Source organism: Podarcis gaigeae (genome assembly GCF_964106915.1).
Source record: "Podarcis gaigeae genome assembly, chromosome: 3".
In the NCBI taxonomy this organism is placed as follows: Eukaryota; Metazoa; Chordata; class Lepidosauria; order Squamata; family Lacertidae; genus Podarcis; species Podarcis gaigeae.
In genome coordinates, this window is record NC_139680.1 from 75,128,748 (window position 1) to 75,142,167 (window position 13,420).

General features: G+C 43.4%; 1 long non-coding RNA gene across 1 annotated transcript; it reads left to right on the forward strand.

Annotated features, from left to right (window-relative positions):
- The first annotated feature begins 9,923 nt into the window (after positions 1 to 9,923).
- Positions 9,924 to 10,915, forward strand: LOC310841687. Its single transcript, XR_014562692.1, has 3 exons — positions 9,924 to 10,056; positions 10,742 to 10,759; positions 10,801 to 10,915. It is a non-coding gene; the product is annotated as an uncharacterized lncRNA (long non-coding RNA).
- Positions 10,916 to 13,420: the final 2,505 nt, after the last annotated feature.

The following is a 13,420-nucleotide window of genomic DNA, read 5'->3' on the forward strand; positions in this document are numbered from 1 at the left end:
ATGTGATAAGTGGCTCCACATGTTTTGTTTTTGGTGTAGAGCAGGGTTTCCCAAACATGGGTCTCCAACTGGTTAGGGACTACAACTCCCATCATCCCTAGCTAGCAGGTCAGTGGTCAGGGATGATGGGAATTGTAGAAACCACGGTGAGTCATCAGGTAAAAGATGAGTAAGGTAATATATGTGGGTAGCCCTAAGGCAGCTGTAGGAAAACAGGAGCTGAAGATTCAAATCTTTACAATGCCACAACAATTCATCTGCTTAATGTAAGTGATCCTACAAGGTGGCCTGCTGGATGTTATATTCTTTTGCCATTTTCTTCCTTGGTTCCATAAACCTATCTTAGAGGTGTGAAGAGGGAAACTTCATATTGCAAGCAAGCCTTCGAAATATTTTGCTGGGCTGCATGAGCAGATGCCACAGGCAGCCTGTAAATCATCCTGATTTTGATGCAAGGTCTTATAATGGCAAAATCCTGCTTCACTAAACGCCCACTCTAATGTTGAATCACCACTATGTCAATATTTATCATATTATTTGGCTACAGTTAGGACTTTTCATTTGCCAAGTGTGCTAGCAAGATTGTGACTTCACACACACTGCTTGCAGGCAGGGAGAGCAAGCAGACAGAATCAAGGTGCATGACTGATGTTCAGCTGTAATCCCAGCAGGATCCCACACCCTATTCTCCTATTTCATCAACCGCCAACTGAGAGCAAGCAGAAAAGTCACTGAACAGGAGACGGGAGATGGAGAATAGCTGTGTTCAAATTTTCTTCAATATTGAAATGTAATCACTGCTCTTTACAGTCTGCTTCTTTCATACCACTTATTGGCTGCAAGGTAGAGATTGGAGTTTTATGGCATTTCTCTGCAGAGGGAGTCACTTTTGCATCAAGAAAGTAAGAGCAAAGGACCATAAATTCAATGTTCAAACATTGTCTTCAACCCAAGTGATGCTCATAACAGGTACGGCAGTAGGATAAATGAACAACATAAGACCTGGCTGGATCACAACAAAGGCCTATATTGTCCAGCATTCTCTTCTCACAGTGGCCAACCAGATGCCTGTGGGAAGCCCACAATGAGGACCTAAACACAGCAACACTCGTCCATCTACAGTGGAGTACAGTATTCAGAGGTTTGCTGCCTGTGGCAGATAGCCTTCATAGAGAGAACAAATGCCCTCAGATGTAGCTTGGAAGCCCCAGGAAAAGAGAACGAATATTTCCACTGAGAAAGACATACACTAAAATTGCTCCCAAGTGCCTTGAAATGTCTGTGGTGGTGAGGAGGAGGAACTTTCGCCCTCAAATATATTGCGAGGACAAGAGATCAGCAACGGAACACATATTTGCCTACATGAAGTGCCTTTCCATCACCAGAGAAGTCCCATAGCTCAGAGCTGCACCACATTCATTGAATCTGAAAGGTCCTAGACTCGGTTCTTGACTATCTCTAGGTAAGGCTAGGAGAGACTCCTGTCTGAAACACTGGGAGTTGCTGCCAGTCCATGTAGGTGTTACTGAACTAGATGGGACTGCTTAGTGTAAGGCAGCTTCTTAGGCTCCACCCCTGAGAAGTCACAGCCACCCACCACATACCAGAAATTAGGGGGCAATCAGACTAGACAGAGGGCAGCATTCTGAGGTGAGCCAGGAACCAGAAGCTGCAGGACAAGCCAGTCGTCAGGACCAAAGGAGGCCCTCTTAGATGTCTTGTGTCCAGGAATATCCGATAGCTAGCCTGGGGTGGCAGAGCCAAGAAGGGCATAAAGATTCAAAGAGGCAGGGAAGGGCCATAGCAAAGTGGTACAGCAACTGCATTGCATTTAGACATCCCTCAATCTGTGGTATCTCCAGATAGTGCTTTCAGAAACCTATGTCTGAAAGCCTAGAGAGCCACTGCTAGCAGACAATATAGCCAACACTGAGCTCAATGGACGAATGGACTGACTCCTGTGTTATTAAAACTGGCACTGTGGAGAGCTGCAACATGATGTGGCTCATGATCACAAGGGGCAGTGGGTCAGGGCTTCTGAGCTTCATGGTTTTCAAGGAACAGCGTCTAATTATCCCACGGTAAAAGGAGGCAAGATCATGAGAAATGGTTTTGGTTTGTGCTGAAACCATTTCCCAGTATAGCAACCAAGAGGGATGTTGTGGCTGTGTGTTAATGCTTACAGCGAGTGTGTGTTTCCTTTTAAAAAAGAGGGAAGTCTTTGCCGATTATGCAGTTCATCTTCCTGCCAATGCCCCATTGTTCACTTTAATGGAATTTCTGTTGTTCTGTCTGATGTAACTTCAACTGCTCCAAGGAATGAAGCATCCCTTCTTCCCCCTTGAGATATTAGTTTACATTTTAATGGATCTTCCTGTCAGATCATGTTTTCCCTGATATTTAGCTTGAGTTTTCCATTTCATCTTTTCAACATGTTAACTCGGTCCTTTATACATACCACTCTATATCAACCTAAAATAAGCCTTTGTCTCCAGCAACTTGGTAAAAGCCCACCGGATTTTGTTATTTCATTTTTAATGCTGTATTTACTCCTGTCTCAGCTCATAGTACACATTTTATCTGTCTCTGGATAGTTACCAGTTCTGTCAATATCATCATTGTGATGGTTGATGTGCAGCAAGGGACAGAGGACTGAACTGCAGTAAGTTGTTTGGAACTTTGATTCAAGACATCTTGCTCTGTCCGTGTCACTGATTAGTAGTCATTTCTTATTTAATGATTTTTCTTGTTAAGAGGCAGGGGTGGGGAACATCAGGCCCAAGGTCCAAATAGAATCAAAGAATCATAGAATCATAGAGTTGGAAGGGATCCTGAAGATCATCTAGTCCAAGCCCCTGCAATGGCCCTTCACATTGCACCTCCGCCCCAGGCTCTGCCCCATAGCAGCCCTGCTTTGCACCACTCAGGAGTGGTTTTTATTTTTTGACTGGCGGCAATGTGTCTTTGAACTCTGATAATGTCACTTGCTGGTGGGGATGGAGGATAGAGAACAGTGTGGGTAGAAACTAACCTCCTGTACAGAAGCGACGTTTGCATATGGGGCCCTGCCCACCACTGACATGTGACCCCTGGAAAGGAATGTGGGTCTTGTGCTGAGAAAGTCTTCCCACCCCCCAATTAAAAGCATTTATAATCCACCCTTCACCCAAACATCCCAGGGCAGAAAATAATGCACATGGAAACAAAAATTAACAGTATAAAACTGAAACAGAATACAACAAAAACTGTATAATTTGCAGTAAAATCCAACCACCAGATGTCAGAGAGAACAACTACCAGACTTTTAGAAGACATCTGAAGGCAGCCCACCTCAGTCCTTTCCGTAAATATCTGGAGAAGGTGGTGTGTTGGGGTGGAGGGAAGCTAAAGCATAGGCGCCAACTCCAAGGGCCAAGGCACTTTCAGCCCCCCGATAAATATATTTTTAGGGGGCCAGGCCCCTTCAATTTTCAGATGGTGTTGGGCTCCACCCCCTGACTACTTGTGACATCATGGGATATCAGGAGGTTGTGCAATGTTGCATATGGCCCACTCAATCATCTGGAGAAGCTAGTGCTTCTGAGCTAGAGGCTTAGCCCCAATTCTTGCATTTTACATGGTGTGACTGAACAAGAAATGTGTGAAGTGTGGGAAGGGAAGGTGTGGAGTCTGCCTCTTTGGATGTGCACACTGAATCTGAGGGAGTGGACCCTGAGGCCCAAAATCTCTAGGCTTTAGAGCAGAGGCAGTCAATGGGGTGCCCTCCAGATGTTGTGGAGCACAACTCCCATCACTTCTGACTAGTCACCACGCTGGCTGGGCCTGATGGGAGCTGGAATCTAAGCAGCTGAAGGGCACCATGTTGGTTGTCCCTGATCTGGATTGTTCAGAAGACGCCGCAGAAGCCCGAGTTTCCCTCACATATCTTCCTGTGCAGAGATCATGAAGGAGAATGACAGGTTCCAGTGACCAAGTTAGGGCATTTCTCTTTGGTAACTCTTGAGGCAATGCAGAAAAAATAAAAGAATACAGGCCGATCCCTTCTCAGACTGAGTTTGGTTGCGTTCCGTTGTAAGGAGAAATAGGTTTCCATGGTCGTTAACCAGAAAATTCATTTTATAATGGCTAGCCCAGGTTTAAAACAAAAGCTCTCTGGATCATTTTCAAATGTCGTTGCTGGGTCATTCATGTGGAAAAGTGCTTATTATCTTCTGAAATTTCAGAGTGGTTGTGGCGGAGAAAATGGATATGCTTCCCCTTTAAAGAACACAAATGGTGCTGCTTCAGGATTACATCTGCCACCAATAATATTAATAATAATAATAATAATCATCATAATAAACCTTTACTGTTATTTCTGCCTCGTTTTTAATCCATTCCCTGGTTTATGGACCTAGTGGCCTTCAGGGAGTGTCACAAATCCACACGATGTTCCTGCATGCTCCGTCTTGCATTTGGAGCTCTGATTTAGATGACAGATGTGTACAATCATGTGTAACAGCCAGACAACTCCCCATTGACTCCCCATTTCAGGCGGCTCAAGAGGGCAAGTTATTCCAGCTAAGGTCAGCATTAACTTAAGCTCAGAAATATTCCAACCACATCCACCTGTTCCAAAAAGAAGTGGGAGAAGGAGGGGTGAAGGGCTTGTTTGTGCCTTTGGCTAATCCCCCTCCCCACTTCTCCCTTTCACACCCCCTTTTGGAGTTCCTCCCATCGCAGATGTAAGTTTCAATTCAGCACAGGATCTGTTTACAGCTATTAAAAGGAAGGCTGCAGCTCTTAACACATGCTAGAAAGTTATTATTAAACACACAAAACAGAGCCTGGGATAAAGGCAGACGTGTCGTGTCAGTGGCTTTACCATCTATTACAAATGGCATTTGGACCAAGCCAATGCGCAGGACAAGAAATAAACAAACAAACAGAGCCTGCGTCCTCTTGTGAAATTTTCTCCAAAGAACTGAAACTCTCGGCTCATAAACCTCGAGTCATGCTTTTCACATCATTCTTTAAAAGGCGACGGGACGGCAACCGCTGTCGATGAATCAGCCTTGTGCTGGAAAGGCTGTAATGCTGTCTTGTCCAAACAGGGTTGCCAACTCTGCTTTTCTGGCACACATTTTGCTTTTTTAACAGCTGCACGTAAAGCACTCTCTCAGCAGTCACAGCTTTTCTCTCTCTCCCGATACAGAGAGATGCAGCGATGGGAAACAGTTCACGTGCCGAGTGTCTTTCTTCCAGAAAGAAGCTGACAGCCCCTTGTCGAAATGGCCTGCCACCATCTTCATATCTAGTCAGATGTGATTATAGAGTTTATGCATGTGATGCATTTAGAAAATTTTGAAAGTATTATTATTGGCTTGGTTGCAAGAAGGACAGTGGTCCGTTCTTAACCTGAAGCTGTTCTTAACTTGAAGTACCACTTTAGTTAATGGGGCCTCCTGCTGCTCTTGCGGCGCCGGAGCACGATTTCTGTTCTCATCCTGAAGCAAAGTTCTTAACCCGAGGTACTATTTCTGTGTTAACAGAGTCTGTAACCTGAAGCGTATGTAACCCGAGGTACCACTGTAATTGTGCCTCTTAATTCAGCTTTGGCCGGAGCTCACCTGGAGTACTGGGTCAAGTTATTATTTAGATCAATTCCATCCAACCGCTCTCTCCAGGGTGGTTCTCCTGCTCCTTGTTTAGTCCCCACAACAACCCTGTGAAGTAGATTAGGATGAGAAGCAGTGATTCACCCAAGGTCACCCAGTGAGCTTATGGATGGGTGGGGATTTGGACCTGGGTCTCTCGAGTCCTAGTCCAACACTATAACTACCACACCACACTGATTCTCTGGGTGCTGCAGTTAAAGAAGAATATCAACAAACTGGAACATGTCAAAAGGGCGGTGGCAATGATGGCGAGGGGCCTGGAGACCAAGTCCTAGGAGGAAAGGTTGAAGGAGCTGGGTGTTTTTAGCAAGAGTATGCACAAGCCACAAGATTCAGCTGGTATCTGTGGAATCAGTCCAATCCGTTTCAGAACTGCTTGTTATTCAGGACCAAAATAGATCTGCTAAAAATGAAGTGGCCCCTTTCCCCTTTTACTATAACACTGTGCTGTTAAGTCTTGATGTTTTTAAGTCGAGACGAGAGGGTCACTATAGTTATGAACAGCAAGTTTCTATCTGTAACTACCAAGTTTCCTGTGCAACCAGCTGAGGGCCAGACATTTATTTATTCGTTTAGATTATGCCACCTTTTGCACAAGCCATGGGATGGTTTACAACAGAGTCAAATGAGATAAAAGGAATACATAAAAACTGCAACAGGGTCCATTAACCCATTAATCTGATCAGGGCTCTCCTCCAAATGCCCACTGAAAAAGTTGCTCTAGTCTTAACCAATAGGTTGGGAGTTTCACATGCAAGGCGCCACCACTGAAAAGCCCCTTCTCCAGGCCATGTATTTTGTTCTGCATCAAGGCCACTAAGAGGGCCTCATCGGATGAGGGACATCATCACACTCAACGCTCTTTCTACCCCCCCCCCACTTGTCCTGAGTAGTTAAATGCAACGAAAGCTAAATCAAGATAAATAACAATAAATAAAACAGTGTTTCCCTCACAGCAGGAAAATACTCCTTGTGATATATGCTCACCATTGTGACAATAAAAGCACGAGCCCAATTAGGAAGCTAGCAAATTAGCCGCACTGGCAGGAAGCCCATGTCAGGATTCTCTGCGTAAACTTCTTTGTGAGTTTTGTAAATGGCAGATCTTTGCACCTACTTGGCGGAACTGTAAATTGACTGCCTGTGGCTTTCAGCTGAACCTGACACACCATAGATGCTGCCTGGCTTCCTGACAGTGATGTGATGATATCAAGTGCCCTAGGAAATGGCAATTTAAAACAAAAAGAGGAAGACACAAACATATGAGTGAGATCAGGTAGACAAGCACAAAGGTTAACCTGGAGAGACGCATATGGTGAATCCCTGCCACAGTGGTAGCCAGTCCTTGAGGAACAGGAGCCTCTGTTTTTGACATTTTAATTCTAAGGCTCAAGACTACCACTTCGTACAATCGGCTATGATAGTTTTCAAGAGACAGAGAGGCCAGGCATTGCCATGCACTACATCTCATACATGTATGAGAGCTGCTTCTATGGGTGGACCTGTGGTAGCAGTTTCATACCCCCCCCAAACCATCATGTGATGCTTGCAGCTACCACATGCTAACCCTGAGCATGGGAGTTGTCCCTCACTTCACATTTTTACAGGCAGCTTATCAAATCCCAGCTTAGACAACCATGTTCCAGCAGGTGCAAAGGTTGACATGCCAAGTAATGATCACTGATGTAAATGTGACAATGGATCATGTGGAAAGTTTCAAGGAGAAGTTACAAGGTCATAGCTCAGCGGCAGAGCACATGCTTTGCCCGCTGAAGGTCCCAGGTTCAATACCTGCTACCTCCAGTTGGGGGAATATTGTTGTGGGAGATGGTGGGATGGCTTTGGGAAATGTGGGTTCACAGTGAAGATGGGCGAGCCACGAATTCTCCACCCACTTGGATTTTGCTCTGTTTACAGTGGTTTGATACTGCTTTAAACGCACAGTGCAGAGGAGGCCGTAGTCTCTATAACCCTTTGGCTATACATTACAGTTCCTTACAACAAATGTTGGAGGCCTATTTCTCTTGATATGATTTTTCATTTCTGGAGCACAATTTGTCCTTGGTTCACAAGTGTTCGGAACTATTACATACACATGGATCCCTAGTTCATACAGAGCAGCTAGAAACTTTGGCGGGTTGTGGCCTGAGTGGCAAGTTGGACATGCACCAAAGCAGCAACCAACTTGGGAGGTACCCCAAGGGAGGTACCCCAAGTCTTCTCTGCCAGTATTTTTAACTCATCTGGTCACATGACTGGAGCCTGTATAGAAATCCCCATGTATGTGTCAAAAGCATAGTAAAGCAACCTCTTGGCCATGAATGGGGAACCCATGAACCTCCAGGGGTTGCTTGACTATGATTCCCATTATCCTGACTGTTGGCCAATTTTGGCTGAGGCAGATGGCATTGCCCAGAACAAGTCTCCAGATGTGACTATGGTGACACAGCACATATAGCTAGGCTGGGCTGGGCTGAATAACATCTATATCATGGTTGGTGTCTCCAAAAGGAGAGTGCCCCCAGATAATTAGGGGTAAAACCACCCAGAAAAATGGCAGGGGGAGATGCTATTAAGTTAAAAACAAAAGGTTCAAAGAGTGCTAAATTGTGCCAAGCCTGGAAGATGTAGCAGAGAGCTGGCACTTGAGGTTGCTAGGCAAATGTTAGGAATGCTAGGAAATTAGTAAAAAAAAGGAAAAAGCATCCCCCACAGGACCCAAGCAATAAAACCAGAACAGTGGGAAGTAGATTTGATACCTGTTATATATAATTATGTCAGAGTCTCTTGTGGTGATACCATTACATTTGTGCCATCAGTGCTAAACACATATGCTCACACAATACGATTTCTAGACAGGGTGTGTGTGTGTGTGCGCGCACACACACACAGACAGGGCATAAAAGGTTTAATAGAAACCTGCTTTTCCTCTTTGGATTTTTACTAAAGACCTTAGATTGTGGGAAAACCTCCCACGGGTTTTGTGTGGAGTGCTATATTATGCACCTGCAGTAAGATAATCAGTCCCACACCTTATGTGTGTGTGGAGGGGGCATGTAATCTCATGGGTATAGCTGTGTTTGCCATTATTCTTGAATGTTTCCTGAAAGTTTCCCCCATCTAGTCCATTTCAACAAATTATTTAAATACCAAGGTGTAATGGTTATATGGGGTTGCTCGTGCGTAAGTTGCCGCCACTCCTGGCTAGGTGGCCTGGTTAAACCTTTCCTGGCTGGACAGCCCCTCACTTTGTGGCTGTTCAGTCGCTGGCAGAATCCGACAGTGGGCGCTTCTTAAACCTTTTCCAACATAAAAGTTGTTTGACGCCCAGTCTCCTCCTACTCTCCCTGCGCGGAAGTCTTCTGCGCAGGGAGGGCGTGGGTAGCGGAGGACCTGTGCTCTCCCCGCTGGTGTCCAGTGAAGAGTCTCTGAACCTGCTCTCTGCTTCCCCCATTGGCCCCCCTCCATCCCTGGTGTTGCGCTGATTTTCTTCCCCAACTGGAGACCTGCCTCTCTCCCTACTTGGCCCCTCTCCAGCATCGTCGTGGAGCCTTGCCTCCTCCTCTCGTTCCGATTGCAGTTCACTGACACAAGGCTTGTCAGTAGAGGCACCGAGTAAACTGACTGCTAGTGTCTGGGTGCTTCCACATGGAGTGTGCACATCTATGGGGTATATTTTTAAGTGTAAAAGATCCACATTAAAAAAATCCACATACCCATACAAATTGGTTCAAGCATGGAAAGGGATAGGAAACAGATTAAAGCTTATCATCTGGAATGGTCAACATCAATGCAACACTTTCAAATGGAACAGTTGTGCTTGAAGGGGAGTGGGAGCAGTTGTGTGTTCCCAGAGACTCAAAATTGCATTGGGACTGTTATGAAAATGCAACATTCATGGCTCCATTGCATAACCTGCTATAGTGTCATCGGGATTCTTTCCAGCAACTCTGCTAACCACTCTACTCCTTGTTGCCTGGATTGCAGAAAGGTCTGCTGGGCTGGATCTTGCCCTGCTTTTATTTTCTGTTGAATCTTGCTTAAGATTATGTGTACAATTTATTTTCAAAAATCAAGGCAAAAGAGAATCTGAGTTAGAAAAACAGCTTCCCATTCCTACCAGTCTTTTTGTGTATTTTATCTGGACTTTGCCAATAGTGCACTTGTTGTGGAAGAAAAGAGGAAGTGCCTTTGTATATTGTCCTTGGCATTTCCTACTGGTACATAAATAATAGTCTCCGGTTTCACATAATGTACTGACCTAGAGGAAGTTGGGAGTCTCTTCATTCCATCTTGGCAGAATAAAAGTTGAAATGACTGCAGCACAAAACTCAGCTTTCAATATGCTATGCTGGAGTTTAACTTTTCTACTGGTGGTGAAAGAGACTTCTCAGCAAGAGTGGGTGAATCTGTCAATTTCAGTTTTCCAGATTTTATTTCATTTTTGTACATTTCTGCATTGCTTTCTATTTTTTTTTAAAAGCAAGAAACCCACACACATTTTCCCCAATATATTACAGAATATTAGATTTAGTGAGCTGTTAGGGGGGTTGTATCCCATTCTGCAATTTAAGACTTGTATTTTTAAAGATTTAAGTTTGATTCATGTTTGCCTTAGTTGCTCAAGTTAAGTACATATTTTTAAATTGTGATTGATTAATTTGGATGGGTTTTCATTATATTGTACTCTGCCTTGAGATTGGATATGGGTTAGAAATATTCTCAATATTAAAAAAGCATTGCTGTAAGCAATTTTGCCTAACAGACATGTTTTTGCCAGCAATGTCCCCATATAGTGTGCATTTTGTGCATACTTCCCAATACTATGCATTTTGTGCATGGGTTGCGGGGGCAGGGGTTGGGTTGGAAAATTGCGTTGTTAAATTCAAAGAAGTGTGAACTGCATATATTGGTCCATATATATGCAGTTATTGGTCCAGGTAGTGCAAACTAAGTAGGTTCACATTTAAATGTAAACCAAATTGTTTTTTCCCCATTCCTATTTTGCAAGAATGGATCACAATGATCCTAGCAACATTATTAACAAATGTATTGTTGCCTATGGATTTGTGTGATTAATTCAGCTTCATCAGATACATGACGTGGTCATATAAATGGATAGATATACAAACCATAATAACAGATGAGAGTCCCAGAGGCCAAACAATGCAAGGGATACCAGTAAGTGTTCCATATTATTATGCAGAACAGAAGTTAATACAATATCCAATTAAGTGAAAATAATTAAATCAGGATTTATTGACCTTCGTCGTTCTTACATGTTCATCAGTCAGGATCAACATTTCACTTTTTATTGGATTTTTGAAAACTGGGAAGCTCCAGCAGCTTACTCTTCTGAAATTAGCATCTTTTACGTAGTCTTTGTTGACATAGGTTAAGTGGAAACTATAGGGAAATTTGAAAATGCCCCATGACATATTTTGCATAAGGCAATGGGGCTGATTCCACTGATGAAAGAAAATCTACTACAGAACAATAGGCCTTTTGACAAAGAAGCCCAAAGATTCATGCACCAAGATTAATTCATGGTGAACAGCCGTAAAAATTTCCGTATTTTTCACTCCATATGATGCTCTTTTTTCCTCCTAAAAAGTAAGAGGTAGTTTGCACATGGCTGCCCTTAGTAAGATACCCTGAGATAATGAGTTGGCTCTTGTCTTTATCATTTTGGCTCTGAAATCCCAATGACATCACTGCGGCGAGTAGATAGATCTATCCCAACAGTCAAAGCTCATTTGTTACTATGTTGCTTTTAGCTTTTCATGGAAGGTGAATACGGTGCAGCAAGTTAATAACTATGCATATGACAAGTTGTTACTAAGTGATAGGATGGCTATTGTATCACCAGATAACAAAGTCAGTATCAATCACAATTCTGAGCTTTCAGAGAGCAGAAGAGAAATATTCCTCTCCTTCTCTGTCTAATGCCCCTCTCCAATCTCACAGTAATGATTGTCTGGTACAGGAATAGGCAAACTCAGCCCTCCAGATGTTTTGGGATGACAACTCCCATCATCCCTGACCACTTGTCCTGTTAGCTAGGGATGATGGGAATTGTAGTCCCAAAACATCTGGAGGGCAGAGTTTGCCTATGCCTGGTCTGGAACTTACATGTTTATATGTACACCTATCTATGAACATGCTATCATATACACACGTTGAAGAGCAGGTGCTCTTTAAGTCCATTTTACCTGGACCTTTTTTCCCCTATCTCTATCTGTAATTATGTGTCACTGAGCAGCAAAGGAGGGAGAAAAAAAAGAAACATATTGGAAGTGGGGGGGGGGGAGTCAACTTTTAAATTTGTTTTAAATTTGTATTACTTGGTTGTTAGTCATTTTTTTGGGAAAATCAATAAAAAATAATAAGCAACCCCCCAAAAAAACTACTGTATTTTTTGCACCATAACACTCACTTTTTTCCTCCTAGAAAGTAAGGGGAAATGTCTGTGCGTGTTATGGAGGGAATGCCTACGGGTGGCATGCCTACGGATTTTCCTCCTCTAAAAACTACGTGCATGTTATGGTCGGGTGCGTGTTATAGAGCGAAAAATACAGTATATTGCTAGTTGATCTCTTACACAGCTGGATTTGTGTGGAATTGAGGAATAAGTTAGTGCAGACTTTTCCTCCTATGTCTTAGAGCTATATAATCATTTTATTGTATTTTGCCTGTATTTTATTGTATTGTTTTAATTTTAAAATATATTACTGATGTACCCCACCCTGGAGCCTTAGAAGTGAAGGGCAGTATATGGCATCTTCTCTCTTCCCCCACTGATACTCACTCACACATGTATTCACAGAAAGATAGAGAAAAACCCTATCAGACATCCTCTCATGTGTAAACGTTACATGAAGGCAGGGGCAAATACGCTAAGCTTGCCTTTGCTGTGCCTGCCATGACTTGCGGGGGGGGGGGGGCAATTCTCAAGCAGGGAGCCTCCTCTGCTTATAGAGGCTTCTTGTATGATTTAGGACCCAAGTCTAAAACATGTGGGAAGCCTCCACGAGTACAGAAAGCTCCCCACTTCAAAATCTACTGGGCACTAAATCATGCAAGAAGCCTCCAGGAGTATAAGAGGCTTTCTGCTTCAAACCTCACAGTAAATGGAGGGCAATGGGGATGCTGTTATAAGGGAGGAGTTCAGTAAACCTATCCTTGCTTGCCCTGCCTATGTATATCAATCAGACATGAACAGCTGACAGAACAGGGATATATATAATTATTATTTTTTTACTATTGATGGTGTACAAAAATGCCCCCAAATTCAGGGATTATTGAGAACATTAAGGTGAAATGGGAAGCTGCAGGCAGAAGTTTCTCCTACAAAAATAACTCCTTTGTTCTTAATGGGATTGTGGACTTTTAACTTTCACCACATTTCTCTTATGAAGATGTCCTGGACCTGGATTTTAAAAGCTGTGCACAGCTGTTCCAGATTCATTTACAGTATTTGGAGCTGCTGGCTGAAACCTTGGAAGGAGATTTTTCATTTAGAAAGTTGGCCCCACTCTAGCCTATTTGAAGACTAAGAAGAAGAAGAAGAAGTAGTAGTTGTTATGGGGCCTCATTCATATCTTGTTACCCTGAAGACATTCAAGAGTTAAGCAAACTTCCACATAAATCTAAAAGACAGGAGAATCCTTTAAAACAACAACAAGAACCCTACATGCATTGGAGGAATTTTGGAATTGCAGACATCCCACCAAGGGCCTAATTTACCCACTGTTGGTTTATCA